General features: G+C 37.3%; 1 long non-coding RNA gene across 1 annotated transcript in view; it reads right to left on the bottom strand.

The window, feature by feature from the left end:
- Positions 1–19496, bottom strand: part of LOC307052656 — a 62127-nt gene extending 42631 nt beyond the window's left edge. The window contains exon 1 of the long non-coding RNA XR_013810870.1: positions 19362–19496. This is a non-coding gene — a long non-coding RNA (uncharacterized lncRNA). The remainder of the gene's footprint in view (positions 1–19361) is intronic.
- Positions 19497–19820: the final 324 nt, after the last annotated feature.

Genomic DNA, 19820 nt, shown 5'->3' on the forward strand with positions numbered 1-19820 from the left:
TTGATGAATGTTGTTTTATTGATATTTTATAATGAAAAGTGTCAACATTTCAAAGATTGGCATAATTCAATGAATTAATGTTTTCCAAATGACTATTTCATTTTGCTAAAAAAAATGTTGCATGGGTAAAATCCTTTAAAAATACTTTAAAATGCAAGATAAATCAATGGATTTTAATGGAAAAGATTATAAAAAGTTACTTGATATATTTTCACATTCTTTAGTTACATCTAACCTTTAAGACTCTACCTCTTGTTGAGTTTTGATGTAATATCAAATAATTATCTGAAAAAACTAAAAAATATTATTTTTTCCAACTACACAGCTGATTAGTCCATATTCTCTTCATATATTTTAACTAAATGGAACTCAACAGACTGAATGCAGATCTAGATTTGAGAATTCCAGTTGTCTTCTGTTAAGCCATATATTAAAGAAATTTGCAAAAAGGTAGATGTGCTTTTTGCTAATTTTTTTCTTTTGGAAAACATAGTTTTTAGTTATGTTAACATGGGATTAATGAGTTATTGTTATTTTTAAATAAATTGGTGACTAAATATTTTATAAACGTTTCAACTGTAATTTCTAGTACAAGCAATCTTCCATCTTCCATTTACACTGTACTATGCTAAACAAAACCTAGGCACCCTGGAACTCTGTCTTTGCTTTTTGCACAACCTTGTGATAACTCAGGTAAAATCTCTCATATACTTGAGTTTGAGTTAATGTGGTAACATATGAAGTAAGGACCATCTGTAGAGTAAATATTGATAACCCACACAAACACAAATTCCTTGGGGTCCTCAGTAATTTTTTTAAGTGTATAAAGTAGTCCTGTTACCAACATTTGAAAACTGCCATTTACAGAAAGATATTCAGGAGAACAATTGGATAAGCATAGCCTGTTTTTCAAGAAAGTAGAGAGAAGGCTGATGGGGTAGCTACCCCTCCCCACAGAAAGAGAACAAACTCATTAATTCCACTGTTGCTTTAGGGATAAAGAGGAAAGACAAGATTTGAGGTTGCTGATTTGGTAGAAATATATTGTGAATGTCTGAATTTTTAAAGCTGGGTTATTAGGTGAATGATGAGAATGCTATGAACGCAGAGAACCTTTGTTTTTGGGGGTTTTCTTAAACTTTCTTCTCACAAGATTTTTAACATATTAAGCCTGACAGGATTTTATTTTGATCCAGCTGCTGAACTTGCTGAGGCTTCTCTTGAAGGAATATGACAACACCAACTCATTTGGTAGACTCTCTTGCTGTGTGTGAGCAAGAATTTTAAGCTGGTATTAATTCAAACAATTTCTATTTTTCCCCTATTTTATTGGGAAATTCTGGGTATGTAGTAAATATGCAGAAAAAGTTTAAAACTTAACTATAAGATTTTTTAAAATTTAGGGCAATGTTTGTAAGCATATTCTAAAAGGAAACGTTAAAATGGGGCTGGGACATGAGGTAAAGAGTAATGTTTCTATGGGTGTTGTTTTTCCCCCTCAGTGCCTTTGATTTACAGTCTTCAGCCTCAGTCACAGTCTGTTGCAACTGTCTGAGCCCTGGTCCCAGAAGACTGCTCTCCCACGCTTCCTCTGGCCATCTGGAACAGCCTTTCTGCACCTAATTGACTCCATGACTCTTCTTTTCCCATTTCTGAGCTTCCTGTTTCTTTTTAATCTATGACCTCTCATCTTCCTTCTAATAAAATAATCACATTCTTTCTTCTCTTTTCAAATGCTTAGTCATTCCCTGACTTTAATGTGGCTATTTGTAACCTTCTCAAACCTCTTCCTAGTAATAGCTTGAGATGTCACCTATGAAATACTTTCTCATCAGATTCTTATGGTTTTATGTGAATTCATGGTCACTGAGTTAAACTCAATATAAATGATGGCATGAAATAGTAGTAATGTTACCTGTTGTCTAAGCCAATGTGCAAAGCATGGATACTTTGGATACTAATCCTACTTTATAATTTTAATGTAGTATATAGTTTACAAGGCATGTTTATCACTAGTATCTTTTTGGAACTCACAACAGCTCTACACAGAAGGCAAGGCAAGTATTACAATGTTAATACTATTTCCTTATTTATAAAAGTAAGTAGTGAAAAATTTCTTGATGACTAAGATCATATTTTGCAGAGTCCCTAAGACTCAGAGTCCCACTTTAGTGTTCTTTTCCCTAGTTCATGACATTCCCAAGAAACTTAGAAATTGTTTAAAATGAAAAAAGTCAACCATTCAGTAAGGTACAGGGCAGTTTTCTTTACCACCTATAAAATGTATTATTTAAACAAACAAAAACTCAGTCATTTAAATCTCTTATTTTCATCACTCTGGTTAGGTCATCAGCCCTAACTGGTGGTCTTCTAGCAGTTTCTCAGCACCTAACATTCCCAAAGGTGAGTCAGATATTAAGAGAAGAAATGCTAAACATATGGAAATGGTTCAAAGAAAAATAATGACACATAGATTGGGGAAATTTATATATAAGATTAAAGGAGCATGTGTATTTAATTGGCTAAGTAATAAATAATAAGGAGCAAAAGAGGAATGTTTGTTATGAATATTTGAATGGTGAAAACTCAAAGTTGGTAGAAATAATAAAAAAATAAAGAACAATCAAATAAGTCTATCTTAGTTGGGCGAGAACAATGAAATCATCAAATAATGCATGATAATGTTTACTATTTCCCCTAGGATATCATTATTTAAAATAAGCTATCAAAGAATTGGGTTTGAATCATATATAATACCCAAATCTGTACATCCTTCTGTCAGTTTTCTGGTCAGTAAATTTACCTTGATGACATCTTTCTCTTGTGGACTCCTGAGACCACAGGAAACCCTGGAAAACTGCTCTGACAGTGCTCTCACTTGCTAACAAACATACCTTACACAAAGTTTTACAAATTCAAGTGTAGCTAGTGGGACACTCACCCACCCCAAAAAAAAGTGAACAGAAATCTAATTCTTTTGACACTCTGCTTATGATTTCAGGAAAGTGATGTTCAGATTTTGTGCTTTTCATGATATAATATTTAAAACCTAGCACAGTAAGCCATAGCACACAAGATAACACGTTGCATCAGGCAATCTTTACTGTTATACTGAATTAAAACATATGATTTTCATCACCTCAATTAATATTATCACTTAGTCTTACTTTAGTCATCAACAAAAGGGGTAGGGCATTTTTATAAGATAGGCTTTAGGGTCACTTTTAATTCCATAATATTATTTTAGCATTAAATTCTGAAAAGCATCACTTGGCAAAGAAGCATTTTACCATCTTAGCTTAGGATGCTAAGGTAACATTAAAACAAATCTTCTCTCTTTCCTCAAATAAAATTAGATATGTGAACATTTTGTCTGTTGTAACCTCTGGTGAGGAATAGGTTTCCTGGTAATTTTTAGGGTCTAAGCAGATGTACACTGCTATATTTTTTAAGTGTAGGAAGTAAGTATGTCTGAACAACATATCCAGATTTACTCTCCTTTGTAATTGTATCTTCATTCCTGAAGTTGAGAGATTACAGACACACTGACACATTGTGCAAAACAGTAGTGTTGAAATTGAGAGTCACTTTGGTTCACTGTTATTCCCCCAACCCGAGCAAAAAAAAAAAAAAAAAAAAAAAGACGCCACCACTGTATAGGTATGAAATAGTTATGCCACGGGTGTGAATTTCCTCAGCAACAGATAAGACTATCAGCAATGAGGGCAACTTTAAATGTTTGAAATGTCACAAATCTGGCCTTGGAGTAATTTTTCAAACATTCAGAATTTGGATGTTTATTTTTCTAAATTGGCTATGAGTGGCTTCCTTTTTGCAAACTAGACCCATGGAAAGTTTCAATTTTTACAGTCACTTTCTAAGTTACACATATGCAAAAATAATCAAAGAGTAGGAACAGCATTTGCCTTTCATCCTTGTGTAACTTAAAAACAGCAATGCCAGTTTGGCTCACACACCACGCAAACTTTCATCTTTTACTGGAGCCCATTAGATCAAAAGGATAATGTTATAGAAAGATGTGAATGGATGGAAAAGGCTGTCAAATAGTAAGTTTGCTCTTTTTTTCTTCTAATTTTTGAGAAGTCCCTTTATTAAAAAGAAAAAAATATGCTGCACTTTAAACCACCATAAGTGAAGCCAAAGACATCTCATATATGTGTAAAACTGGTAAAATTAAAGTAATGATGAAATTAAAAGAATTCACATTTATAAACCTAAGAGGGGGTACATTTTTAACGTTTAATTTTAATATATGAGTTATAAAGATGTATCCTCCAATTATTATTTTAGTTTAGTGTCATGAAGTGTGTTTTAAAGTGAAAATGGTATTTGTTAAGTTCCCCTGCAGCTTCTATGTTCTGTTAAGAAAAACAAGATCACCAAAAAGTAGAGCCTCGGTCAGCATCAAGCAGAGGAGCAGAAGCATTTTAATAAGTTGGATGTTCCTACTTCCATATTTGGCTTCTTGTGGTCCCTTAAAATGGCATGTGCTCTGTAACGTGGTAATTTGGTGTCATGCAGAATTGAGTAAAATACTCTGGTACCTGACTTAAAAGAAGTAAATATCTCTGAAAATAAGCCAGAGAGATAAAAGAATAAGTTTCTCTTTAAAAGTAAAGATGAACACTTCATTTACTATGAAAGTAATTGAGTTATGGCCAGTTTTGCAAAGTCTAGGGGTATGTTTTATGTAAAACAGTATACACTTGTATATACGTGTAAATCACGACTCTAATGACATAAAGATTATCCTTAATGCAATGCTATTGATATGATTGCTACTTATTTTTAAAATAATATTTTACTGACCTGAAATTAGTAAGGAATTAGATGTTTCAAATAAGCTCTTTAAAGTAATGGACCACATCCTTGGATTCTAAAATAACATTTATATTATATTTAATAGAATGTATATAATAGAAATCTTTCCAAAATCTAAATGCCCACACTACTGCTCAATGAAATATCTATTCTCCTTGTTATAGTAGGCACATAACTGGACTACATTTCTTAGCCTTACTTGAAATTAAGTGTGGTTATTTGCCTTAGTTCCAGCCAGTGGCACTTGGACAGAAGTGACAGATGCCACTTCTAGACCTACCTCAAACAAAACTCCCCTTACACTCTTTCATTCTGACTAGAAGAAAGAGGACCTGCCAACTTTGGAAGCCAAGTGTTGAAGGTGGAGGAGGCTTTGTCCCAAATTGACTCCATGGAGGAAGGTCATCCCACCACCCTATGTTCCAGCCTAATACTGTTACATAAACATGAAATAGACTTCTATTGTGTTTGGACCATTATACACTTTGGAGTCTATTTGTTATTGCATTTAGCCTATCCTAAGTAATACATCAATACTTTTTAATTAAAAAAATCCTGAACATAACATTTTTTGTTGGGGTCATCATCAAATACTCTTACAAAATGGCCTACTTCACACTTTCTCCTCCTACCACTAATGTCCCACACCTCATCCCCATTCTGACTCTGTGATAGTATGTTTACCTCATGTTTCCTTGAGAGCATAGAAACAGACTGAAATTCCCTTATCTGCACACCACGTTAAACTGCCTCCTTCCCCACATATCTATTCATGTGTTTCTTTCTTTCCTGTTTCATTAATAATAAAAAAAATTAGGACTTCCCTGGTGGCACAGTGGTTAAGAATCCGCCTGCCAATGCAGGGGACATGGGTTCGAACCCTGGTCTGGGAAGATCCCACATGCCATGGAGTGACAAAGCCCGTGCACCACAATTACTGAGTCTGCGCTCTAGACCTGAGCCACAGCTACTGAAGCTCATGCACCTAGAGCCCGTGCTCCACAACAAGAGAAGCCACCGCAATGAGAAGTGGTGAGAAGTACCACAACAAAGAGTAGCCCCTGCTCACTGCAACTAGAGAAAGCTGGCAGGCAGCAACAAAGACCCAATGCAGCCAAAAATAAATAAATAAGTTTATTAAACAAAATAATAAATTAAAACAAGCAATTAGATTGTGTGAAAAAAAGACTTAACAAAATCCGTTCTTTGGGCCTGAGAATCTGAACTTCATTTAGCTCTCTAACTTTGTTCCTCTGGTAACTGATAAAAAATGCTATGTTAACCATATTATCAGGCAGTATTGCTTATGATGAAAATGTCACCTGATATACTACATCTGGACTGAATGTAACTTTCATCCTTCCTGTGTGGTGGCTCTTGTAACTGGTGTGTCTTCTGTGCAGTCTCTGGAATTGATGTGTATAGAATTCTTATAAGAGATATTAACTTCTGTGGGACATGAATCTTTTAAGTTAGAGTGACTCCTGCACCTCTTGATGTGAACTCACATCCCAGCCGTCAAGCTGTGATCTAAGATGAGGACAGCTACTGGGAGGTTCTGTGAACTGCCACATGGGCTGCTGCAAGGGCTTTTTAAAGGAATGCCTGTTGTTGTCCAGCTATAAAGCTGTCATTCTCACCTCTCTCTCTCTGAGCAGTCCAGTCCTAGTGTGGCCTGTGGTAGTCCTGTGAATCTGAATATTTAGCTGAAACCAAGAAGGTCCTTAGTGGGCTTTGCCTGTCTCTAATCCAATCCCCACTCTCTGTTCCATTAGCCCAGCAAGCACCCCTCCTCTACTTCAGCAGAACTCTGGAGGCTTGTTCCCTTGGGAAGGTAAACAGAAGAGCCTCTGGAATAGGAGAAGTTAGACACAGTTGTGTGTAGGACTACTGTATGAACACAGGGTGTTGGTATTTGCATACCAATTCCTAACTAAAGGTAACAACTTAATTCTACATTTGTTAACACTCAACCTAACTTAAATTTAAATTCCAAAAGTATATACTGTACCAATTACAGGAACTTTTTCTTAAAAGACTATTTTTAAAAATGGAATAGAAAAATGGAATGTATCATATAGCCATGTATACAAAAAGAAAGTTTGATTTATAGGATGCATGGAAATATGGATATTAAATAAAATATTAAAATAAACAGTATGATTTTGACTAACTAAATTATCATCTTAAATGGTCCTCAGCCAAACGAAGTGAATTCAGATAAAGAGTACTATTCTAACTGTAAAATAAAATGAAGGAAAAAAAAGTAACAGGATTTTTAAAAGAAAGATGAGTTCCATGCTTTTTTATTCAGAAGAAGTCATCTGATTTAGGAATACACTTACACACTTTATATAGGTGTGTGTATATATATATATATATATATATATATATATATATATAAATATATATATATAGTATATGTATGGATACATGTGTATATCAGTATCCACTTATTTAAATAGGCATATGAATATGCATATATTTGCATGTGTTTCAGGAAATGCCAAGTCTAACATATTCCATGTAAATAAATGGATTTTTATTTGTCTAAATGGTTTTATAATAAATTAAAATTATGTTTCTTTGGGTACTAGAGTATCAGTTTGAAAAAAAAAAGAAGCCACAGTATTTCACAGCTCCAATCATCAGGATGTAGAGTCTATATCTCTACCTTATAGAATTGTTGCTTGGCCATGTGTTTTTAATTGGTTAGTGGACCTTAGCAAATGTTATGCAAGCAATATTTTGAAAAATACTATCACCTCGGGGCTTTCCCACTCTTGATACTGCAAACCCTGAGACCATGACAGGCAGAAGCCCAGGCTAGCCCTCTGCGAATGAGAAATCATGTGGAAAGACCTAGATATTCACGTCCTCTCAACCATCCAGCTGAGAACCCAGACCATGAGAACTACCCAGAAAGTCCACAGAACATTGCAAAAGAATAAATATAAACATATATTGTATGAAGTTGCTAGGTCTTAGGGTAACTCTCTATACAGCAAAAGATAAGATAGAGACATACCTAGAAACTCAGTGTTGCCAAACAAAATATAAGACATGTGGCATTAGATTTGGAACCAGGAAGCAGGAAGAAGCTGGAAAAGCTGTAAATAAACAGTTAGTAAGCTAGATAGAACAATGGGAGGGAAACGCTTAGTGAAGTCTGGAAAAATGGCATGGAAATGTCTACAACAGACTGGAAAAAGAGCAACCCGTGTTATAAAGCAACAAAACAATTGGCAAAACTATTGCCTGTAATAACTTGGAAGACAGAAAGTGTACCTAATCAACTTTTGGATTTTGGATAATGGAATCTCCAAACAGAATGTTGAAAGTATCAGTGGATGCATATGGTTGCGTATGAGCTGAAGAAAGAACTATTCAGTTTGCAAGAAGAACTTAGAGGAGAGGAGCCAGTGTTTGCATGGTTGGAAAACAAATCAGTCTCCCTAGCTTGGAAAAAAGAATTCTCAACATGAGACAAGATGGAGAGCCAAAGGCAAAATCAAGGATCCGCTATAAATTCCCTTGTTAAAGTCCTCTGAAAGACTTAGCTAGATTAAAGGTCTATGAATCTAAGGTTGCTACACCATGCCAATTTGACACCTGGCCCAGAGTAGAAAGAGGCTTGTCTTTAAAAGAAATGAAAATGTGGCTTTCAGGGCGTGGAATGGACCTGAATCAGATCCACAAGAAACCAATCTTAGACTAAAAACATAAACATAACTCAAAATGAAAACAAAAATGGCCATTTGGCCCTTAAATATTTTACTCATAAGAAGCAGAGTGAGAACATTTCTCAGCTGCAAATATAGACCATTTTTTTTGTGCAAAAGGAAGGATATCTCAGAGAGCAGAGTCAAAAGCCAGAGGATGAAGCCAAAAGCAGTACAGAACTGTGGTATTGAGGAGACTCTCCTAAGGACAAGAAGTGGTCTCTAATCAGGAAACATTTTCTGCCCCTAGAATAGGCTGGATTTCAGAACTGCTACAAATCAGTGACTGTCATGCTCTTCTTTTTGAGTGGCAGTATCTGTTGTAGCTAACCTCTGTGTCAACACTGTATGTTGGATGTGTGTAATGCATATAACTTGTCTTTTAAGTTCACAGGTTTCTGGATCAAGAACTCCATCCAAGGAGGCTCCTCTGAATCTAGAACTATCTACTCATTAGATGAGACTTTTCGGGGCACGGGGATGGGTAGAGGTTTACTTTACCTGTGGGTGGAATGGGACTAATTAAAGCCAGAGAACCAAGTGAGCTAAACTGAGAAAATGCTGACAGTATTTCACAGGAAGTGGTAAAGTCTGCTCCTCCATCCCTTGAATTTCAGTTTGGCTGTGACTTGCTTTGACAATGGCATGTATGTAAAAAGGATGCAAGAAAACGCATACAGTGGGATTGCATACTGGGGCTTCCCCTCTTTTGCTGTTGGGAACCCTGGGACTATCATGCAAAGAATCCCAATTTAGCTTCTTGGAGACGAGGGACCACAAAGAGAGAGGTCCCAGCCACTGACAGAGAAGTTTTAGCTGAGGTCTTCGTCCTATGAGTGAGGCCATCCGAAACCACTTAGCCCCAGCTGACCCAGCCCACATATCCTACTGAATTCTGAGCAATAATAAAGATGGACTGTTTTAAGCCATTAAAATTTAGGGTGGCTTGTTATTCAGCCAAAGATAGTGGTAATTTATAGTCTTTATAAAGTAATCATAATCATAATTTGTCTTAATTTTCACAGGGCCCTTATTACTGAGTTAATAACATAGCTTCCCAAGATTAGTAATTTATTAATTAATTTGCCTAATTTAACTATAACTGGAATTTCTTGAACTTATCTTTTTCTCACTGCTTACAACTAACAATTGGTCACAGAGCCAGTGGTATCTCTCTAGGATGAAGGACACATTTCTCTAAATAGGTTTGGAAGAGACTCTGAACAGAATGAGGAAGAGAGCAAAGCCTGCACATGTGCTATGATGATTCTTTGAGAGCCCAATGATGCTTGTTCCTAGCCCTGTAGAGCTCCCATTTCTTGGCTTTGGAAAGCAAGGCATAGCACAAACTACTCTTAGTGACTTTGTGGGCTAGAAACAGTTGCTAGAGGTGCCAGATAATTCTTGAAGAATGGATGTTCATTTTTAAGAAGAGTTGTCTAATCCCTTGCTACTCAAAGTACTGTATGGTTCTCAGAACAGCAGCATTGGCATCACCTGGGAGCTTGTTAGAAATTCAGATTTACAGACCCTACCCCAGACCCACTGAGTCAGACTCTGCATGTTAACATAATCCCTGGGGGACTGTATATACATTAAAGTTTGGGAAGCATTGGTCTGTTCTCTGGTCAAAGCATACAGGTCATTCTACTAAATGTACTCAAAATTTCTCCAAAACTACTAACTGAAATTTTATGGTCCCTCAAACTCAGAGCCCCTCTTTGTTGCCATGAAAACTGTGAAGTCATAAGTGCATCCTCTAAAGTCAAACAACTCAAATTCCCCAGGGTGAATCATATGTAGTTGAAAATGTTCTATCAGTTTTGACTAAAAAAACAGCAATTTTATAGGGATCAACCATGTACTTTGAGAAGCAGGATACAGTACAAAAGACATGGGCCTTAGAGCCACGCTTGTCTATGTTAAAAATACCCCAGTTTCTCTACCTGTCTGTTATGTGACCTTGGGAAAAATTACTTAATCTCTTGAATTTCAGTTGCCTCACTTGAAAAATATGGATAGTAATTGTTTATTCACAACGTAATTAAATAGGTTCAATGAGAAAGTATATGTGATTATGCCTAATGCAATGCCTGGTTCATGGTAGAAACTACATTAGTGTGTGTTTTCCTTGTGACTGGGATTTGGCTGCCAAAATGAAAAAAAACAGTAAGACATTTAAATCATTTTGAAAAATGACTATTTAGGGGTTCTGAGTTGCTGGTCTCAAGGTTTTAAGGCAGGAAGTGATATTTGAATACTCAAGGAGGTATTTCCTTGTGATTCCCTAATGCTTTTTCAGTTGTCATTGGGTACTTAGGAAGACCCTTTCACCCTCTTTAAGGATATCAGGTCTCTAGCTGATTGTTTTGCCAGGTTGTACAAAAGCATGCCCCACTGGTCTGAAAGAACTGAATTGCTTATTCTTTTTCTTATTTTTTTCCCCTTCAGCAATGTGACCTTCCTTTTAGAATGTTAGCAATGAACTCAGAAAAGAGTTTACACTGCCAGCTGTGGGTTCAGATAAACAGATTTATATTAATCCACTGAGTAATTGGGAACATTTCATCTAATAAGGCACTTTGCTTAGCTCATGCCAGCTGACCGAGGTGAATACAAGATTTGCTGTATCATCTGCTTAGAAGAATAAATTTGATTGTGAACATACTTCCATGGTGTCATACTGTATCACTAAAGAAAAACTGGGAAGTTAGGGGCTAACCTGAAAGATACAACAATTTCAACTGAATTAATGTCCCACTGAGATCTTCAAACACCATTCCCCAGAGGCCAGCTTCAAGCATTACTGGAGCAATTACATTTCATATTAGACTGTTTCACGCAAGGAATGAAATAAAACTGTCTATTCATTTTATAGTTTAAACAGACTTGAAATGTAGCATGAGGGAATCTTTTTCTAATCATCATACTAACAGATCCCACAGAGTGACATGTTAAAGAAGTAAAAGTCAGAGAAGAAGATGAAACATAAAGGAAAAATATAAGCAATTGAATTTTAAAAGTCTCACTTTCTGCAAGTTATATATAGGAAAGCAGAGAATATCAGCATTAGGATCAGGCAGAAATACAGGCTGGCAAGGCTGTACCTAATGGGAAATACTCTATTAGTGATCATCAATTGCATTTTGCATGGGCTTCCAGTAACATGGTACCTTTATAAATATGTATTTTCAGTCTATAATTCAATTCTATTTACCATAAGCCTTGTTTAGAGAAAATTTACTACTTCAGAGCTCATGGAAACAATATAAATCTGTGTTTATTGATGAAGCAGGGCTGTAAGTGCTCAAGAAGTCCTTAATAGAAAGATATCATCATGAGTAACATATGGGAGCATAAACTGGTCATATAAAATGTGTTATTTACCAAGATAAAAGTATTATCTAAAACTGTAGTTTCCACAGGTGAAAATAATGTATAAAGCACCTACATTCACATACTCTGGAAGGACATTAAAAAGTGTTTGAATTACTACTAGGGGAGGCACAGCATATGAAGATCTGACTTGCCAGAGCCAAAATGAAGTTTATCCTCACATTCTGGCCTATATAATAAAGAGACAAATCATATTGTGGTTGGCAGCAAATTGGAGCACAGCCATGTTGTATGAATTAAGAGTGAACAAAGAGAAGTTACTTAGAGAAAAGACAAAACAACAAGGCAACTAGAAATGGCTCTTGAAAATGCACATGGACACCATTAAATACACTCGTTTGTCTCTTATGTTTGGACTTAGAGGCACAGAAGAGGCCATTCAGGTTAGTCTAATCAGCTGCTTTTCTTGATTAGAAAGTCTCGTTTTAAAGTAGTTACAGGCTCAAATTTCCAACAACATTTAAGATTCCTGGGTTCTACTCCCTGCTCTGAAATTGACTTCAACATTTTTATTTTTTCCATTAAAATTCACTGATAATAATATATACTGGATAGTTACAGACCTTTTAGTTTCCTCATATCATCGCTTCTCATACACAGCAGTGTCACAATCTTTGTCATATTCACATAAATTCTATCTTAGTACTTATTCAGTATTGTTAATATTTGTTCTTCAAATAATCTGTTATATTATTTTAATTTGTCATAAATGCATTGTGAAAGTTATAGATCTGAGGTATGTGGTGTTTAATAATGAACATATATAATTACATTATTATTAAGATAAAGAGATTCATTTGGTTGTAGTCGGTAATCATATCATGTATCTCACTTTGGGAAACACTGTCATCTACTTCTGTCTCCAACACTGTTGTGGCCTCTCCTGTTGCGGAGCGCAGGCTCAGCAGCAATGGCTCACGGGCCCAGCCGCTCTGCGGCATGTGGGATCTTCCCGGACCGGGGCATGAACCCGTGTCCCTTCCATCAGCAGGCGGACTCTCAATCACTGCGCCACCAGGAAAGCCCTCCAACAAATATTTATTGAACTATTACTGATTACAGAATGCTGTGTTAGGGGCTACATTGGAAGATACCTAAAGAAGTAAAAAAATATGGTCTAGGTTTCTAAAATTTAGTAGAAGATAGAGGCATGTAAACAAATGGTGTAAAGGAGAAAAGAGGAATGGGGACAAGTGCTAAGTTGAAGCTGAACTTGACATGAAATGGGCTCAAGGTTGTACATTTGAGCACCACCATTTCTGTCCATGAATGTCATACACTCTGTACGGTGTCCCAGAAAACAAAGCTATGGAAACTGGAGTGAATGGGAATCACAATTCCTTCCTAGGGAGCCATTGTGAAAGAGAAGTGTCCTTTTCAGTTTTTACATATAATATTTGAACTTTGTTTTAACCTTATCTCAATCTACAATTTTATCTAGCTTTGCTTATTGCACCATAAATGCACCATAAATGCACCATGTCAGGGGCTCTTAGCAGGTATGATATTCTACAGAGAGGTGCAAGCAGAACGAAAGAAAACTGAAAGCCCAAAGCCAACTAATGTTTCTAAGTTGCAGGGCTCCATTTGGGAAAAATTCCCTCTGAACACCAAATCATATTTCTGGGGCAATCAATGTTTTTAATTAAAAACAAGCAATCCACATCCACTAAGTCTGACACATTTTGATCCTTTACATGTTAATTCATGAAGATGGAACTTCAACAGGCTAATTATTTTGCATCTAAAGATTCTTGTTCTCTGACTCAGCCAGGTTCCAGACTCTGCTTTACAACTATTAGAGAAAGTGGAAGTGACATGATATATTTTTGTTGCAAGAGCATATGCCTTCTGGTTTGTGTCTGCAATAAATGTGGACACAAGATCAGCTCTGTTCCCATACAAAGAACAAATGGGTCATTATTGCCTCAGACAACTAAAGTAATGCATGAGCCTGGTTTACCCTGCAGTGTACCTTTTTTTTAGGTGTACATAAGTGGGAGCCGATGGGAAGATACTTTGTCCTTTTTGCCTCTTCTCCATCAGCAATTCTTTCATTAATTCTACCAGTGCTTGTCCTTGAATAGAGCCATGAAACAAACCAAGAACCAAGATAATTAAACTTTGAACATGACTGGGAGCTGTGGTTGAATTTTATTAAGGCACATAGAGTTTAAGGTGGAAATAAACTTCAATAGATACTCATGGTGGAGCTAGGAGAGAAAATCTTCCAGGGACACCAAGCCTTCCGTGAGAAGTTGCTGAGAGAGTGAGGGGAAGAGAGGGGAAGAACAGAGGGATGGCTGGCTCCAGCCGTCTATGGAGCAGCTGGTTCTCTGAAGTTTCTCCAGCCGTGGATGCCTCACAAACAGAACAGAAGCCACATTTCTCGAGTAATTCTGGGTACAATTGGAAAGGGTTGTATTATTCTACCAAGCAACGATGCCACTTGTTTTCCTCACAGTGCTACTGAATTTAGAGATCACTAGAGGAAAGTTCTATATTTGAAAGGATATTCCTAGCCAAAGCTCTCACCCTATGAAATACCATATCTACCCTCATTCAAAAGGCAGAGACTCCACTGACCTCCAGGGCACTGGATACGTCTCAATAAGTTGATCAGCCTGTTGACGGATGGAATTTACTAGCAACACGTATCTCCTAGAGAATGTTCAGAGGAGTTTAAGTTTGGGGTGCTATCTAGTTATTGCTGTTTTTCTAGCATGCTGATTATGTTGCTGTTTTTAATTATGCAAATGTACCCAGAGGCTTTGGCAGTAGGCAAAGGCTTTGTATAAACATGAGTAGACATGAACACATACACATCCATCCTGCTGGTGTCTTATCATCTCTTTGTGTCTATGATTTTTTTCAGTCCACTTCCATGTACAGCATTACCATAGCAATTACATACACATGCACACTATATTTTGCATTTTCTAAGAATTAACCCTCCAAATAAAAAATGGGAAGAAAGAGAGAAAGAAAGAAAGAGAGAGAGAAAGAAAGAAAAAAAGAAAGAAAAGAAAGAGAAAGAAAGAGAGAGAAAGAAGGAGAGAGAGAAAGAAAGGAAAGGAAAAGAAAGGAAAGGAGGAAGAAATGAAGGAAAGAAACACCTTTCACATATTCTTATTTGCCACTTTTGCCACTGTAGTACTTTATCTAGGTGCCATTTTTCCTTTCTCAACGTTTTAAAGATAGTAGGGCCTCTCCATCAAAGGCTTTTTAGAGTATAGGATTCATAAGAAGGCAAGCCCCCACTGAATCCCATCCAAGTCCCAAAAGAACTCATTAATAAGTTGTCTGAGTAATAAGGCTATTTCACTGCATGGTTTATGGGAACAGCCTCTCTTTTAGGCTGTATCTGGATTTAATTGTAGACACCACATTCCAGTGTGGTAGCTGCCCAGGCAAGTGTGGCAGCTCTCTCAACTGGCACCTCTTCTTTGCCTTCCTCATTGGATACTAGGGCCAGGATTCCTAGTAGGAATGTCCTTGTTTAGGGTGGTTTTCACAAAAAAAAAAACCCAAATAAAACAAAATTTAGCTCCATGCATAGGAGCAATTTGTTTATAGCATCTGCTTATACACTTTCCAATATGTCTGTCTCCAGGTTGAGTGACATTCACTTTTCTTTTAAGTGTCCAGGATATCAAGCTGCCCTCTGGCTCTTTAGGATGCATGTACTTTGGGAGGCCCTCCTTATAGGTCACTCCATGCACAGATATCTCTACTCCAAAATTACTTGCCCTGTGTCTTCTTTCTTTAGTTTCTTGGCCTATGACTAGATAGCCAATTGGATGTTAATTTAAACAAGAATCTTAAACAAGAATTATAATTGTTAATTTCATTACCCTACCCAAATAGCAATTATAAATTTTACCGCCCCTTTGATGGCAAATGATAAGAAACAACGGAATTTCAGGAATGTCAGCATGTATAGTAGGTACCCTAGTTCATGGAGTAATTTTAGAAATGGGAAGAAGGCAATAGCTTCTTCTGATTCTGTCCCATCTAACAACTGATGTTTAAAATTCAACAGCTTATCATCTATAAGCTTAAAAATTGGAAGTAGAATGTAAAGGATACTACTTAATTCAATGTTCTGAACCTTGAGTCCACAGAATCCACAAGACATTCATGAATGGGCATCAAAGGTGTAAAAATATTACATCTTTATTTTCACTAATCTCTAGCTAAATTTAGTATTATCTTCCATTATTTACATGTGCAACATGTAGAGTAATATTAGCAGAAATTGCAACTTTGTAACCAAGAGAAGTTACATGTATTTTCATATCATATTATGGTTGTTGCAAATATGGCAAAACATGGTTTTCCTTCATCATTCCCTAGAAATTATAATCATTATTAGACTTGCTACCAGAACTTTATTAGTGTGCTAATTAAAGTACATATATATTACAGTTTTAAAAATATTTTGGTAACTGTATTTCAATGTAAATTATTTCTTTTATATGATTATTTTAAAATAATTTAAGAACATCATTCTGAGAAGAGGTTCCATAAGCATACACTAGGCTGCTGAAGTGGTCCATTGCACAACAGTTTAAAGAACCATTGTTTTAAATCATTATTATTCATTTGCACCACAGTACAAAGAAAGGATCTGAAAGCAATTTTCACAGTTAAGAGGCTACTTCACACATGTGTTGGCAGAGGGAATTCATGGATGAAAAACAAGGTTCTAAGAAGTTGGGGCCATCAAAAGGCATAGTGGTATACTTCATTGCTTACATTTTCTATAGGGAAGAGGCCCCCCCAAAAAAATTATAGGGAGACAACTTTTAGAAACACACAAGATCAACCTTTTCTTCCAGCTTCCTTGTTTATCCTGCCATTCCTCCTCTCTAATACCTATTTTGATCATCCTATTGTTCATGATGCTTCCACCGTAGGAAGGGAGAAGAAAACAAAACAGATAGAGATTAAGCTAGAAGATTTACAATCATGAGAGTAGCATTGATGAGATGCTAACATGGAAATTAGAATAAAATAGCAACCTAGAAATATTTTGCCATCTATCCCTGGATCCTGGAAACTGAGTATATTTTTCCAGGAGGAACATTAGCCTCATAAGCACGTTCCATATATCCAGGGGACCATAACTCCATTTGTACTTTCAGGCTAGTGAGACCTAGGAAAAGTTGAATTTCTTTAGCAGTCAAAGTCCATTAAGACTTATCCCCCTTCCTCTACATCTGTGTCTCTATTCCTGCCCTGGAAATAGGTTCATCTGTACTAATTTTCTAGATTCCACATATATGCGTTAATATACGATATTTGTTTTTCTCTTTCTGACTTACTTCACTCTGTATGACAGACTCTATGTCCATCGGGGAGGGTGGGATGAATTGGGAGATTAGGTTTGACATAAATACGCTACCTACCATATGTAAATAGACAGCTAGTGGGAACCTACAGTATAGCACAGGGAGCTCAGCTCGGTGCTCTGTAATGACCTAGATGGGTGGGATGGGGGGTGTGAGGGAGGTGCAAGAGGGAGGGGATATATGTACACATATAGCTGATTCACTTCATTGTACAGCAGAAACTAACACAACATTGTAGAGCCTGACTCATCCCCCCCATCCATCACCTAGATCCTCAATTCCCTTCCCGAGTGCATTGGATTATATACAGGCAATTCCAGGTTAATTATCTGGCACCCCTGTCCAAAAACAGTTTGCCAGCTTCAGTTATCTCTTGAGGTTGGGGCAGCAAGGAGGAATTGTTTTCAATTGTTAACAGCAAAGTCTTTGGAACCAAGTGACATCATTTACACAATTGTGGACAAGGTATTTAATCTCTGCCTAGGCTTCTGGACTTGTAAAACTGGGACACTAAGAGTGCCCGCCTCATAGGATGTTGTGAGGATTCAGTGAGGAAATAGGTGTAAATAATTGAAATATTGCCTGGCACATAGTAAATATTCAGCAAATGCTAGTCATTATTATTATTGCTATTATGCCTGCCCTATTCTTTCCCACCTTCTCTGGCTCTCTCTCATTTAGTACTGCTTCCTGAAAAGCACCTAGGACTCCTATGTTTCCTACAGAAAACCAGGATTGGCCCCTCCATGAGAACACTGATAACTGTGACCAGGTCTTGCGTTCCAGGCTCCGAGAAGAGAATGTTGTTGATGAATTGGGGACACACTGGTTTCTGCACAGAATATGGATCTTACCTCCACACCTCTCACACCTGTTTCCTAGGCACAAAAGCAATGTAATTTTGGGCCCTCTTAAATAATTTCCCTTAAGCATCAGTGAGAACCCTTTCTCTGTGTTTCATATTTCTTAATTATAAAGTGGGATAACAGCATCTGCATTCTATGGTTTTCATAAAATTTAAATGTAGAGTATCTAACATCTAAACCAACCTCATTTCTTCTTCTCAAACGTAAGGTATGAGCAGGCTAGATCAGAGTTCAGAAAGCATCTATGCTCTATATCAAAATCAACATTTCTCTAAAGCAAAACAACAATTCCTTGTTGTTCTGGATGTTCAATTGCCCCATTAATGTGAAAGCAGGGAAGTGCAATCATAGTATTCATTAGGCTGAAGATACATATTCTTTGTCACTCTCCCCAATGATTAATTTCTCATTTACTTTCTATTTGTCTCTCTTTTATAAACATGCTCTTTCTGTCTTCTGGAGCCAAAGGCAATACTATCAAGCCTGACTATGTTCTATTTTCTTGATAACTCCAAATAAAAATGATGAAGATATATTTTGGTTTAAACCAGAATATTCCAAATACTGAGCAACTGCTCAAACAATTTCCTATTAGCTCGTATTCATTTGAGAGATCATTTATGTATAAAAACAATCTTAGATTGGTTCAACAGGGCAGAGTAAAAGGAAGTGCACTCACTACCTCTTGCAAGAGAACCAGAATCACAACTAACTGCTGAACAGTCATCGACAGGAAGACACTGGAACTCACCAAAAAAGATACCCCACATCCAAAGACAAAGGAGAATATGCAATGAGATGGTAGGAGGGGTGCAGTCACTATAAAATCAAATCCCATAACCGCTGGGTGGGTGACTCACAAACTGGAGAACAATTATACCACAGAAGTTCACCCACTGGAGTGAAGGTTCTGAGCCCTACATCAGGCTTCCCAACCTGGGGGTCCAGCAACAGGAGGAGGAATTACCAGAGAATCAGACTTTGAAGGCTAGCAGGATTTGATTGCAGGACTTCAACAGGACTGGGGGAAACAGAGACTCCACTCTTGGAGGGCACACACAAAATAGTGTATGCATATCAGGACCCAGGGGGAAGAGCAGTGACCCCATAGGAGACTGAACCAGATCTACCTGCTAGTGTTGGAGGGTCTCCTGCAGAGGTGGAAGGTGGCTGTGGCTTACCTTTGGGACAGGACACTTGCAGCAGAAGATCTGGGAAGTACTCCTTGGTGTGAGCCCTCCTGGAGCCTGCCATTAGCCCCAACAAAGAGCCTCTGGCCTCCAGTGCTGTATCACTTCAGGACAAACAACCAACAGGGAGGGAACTCAGCCCCACCCATCAGCAGACAAGCATATTAAAATTTTACTGAGCTCCTCCCACCAGAGCAACACCCAGCTCTACCCACTACCAGTCCCTCCCATCAGGAAGCTTACACAAGCCTCTTAGATAGCCTCACCCACCAGAGGTCAGACAGCAGAAGTAAGAACTACAATCCTGCAGCCTGTGGAACAAAAACCACATTCACAGATAGATAGACAAAATGAAAATGCAGACGGCTATGTACCAGATGAAGGAACAAGATAAAACCCCAGAAAAACAATTAAATGAAGTAGAGATAGACAACCTTCCAGAAAAAGGAT

The sequence above is a fragment of the Hyperoodon ampullatus genome, assembly GCF_949752795.1.
Source record: "Hyperoodon ampullatus genome assembly, chromosome: 4".
Taxonomy (NCBI): Eukaryota; Metazoa; Chordata; class Mammalia; order Artiodactyla; family Ziphiidae; genus Hyperoodon; species Hyperoodon ampullatus.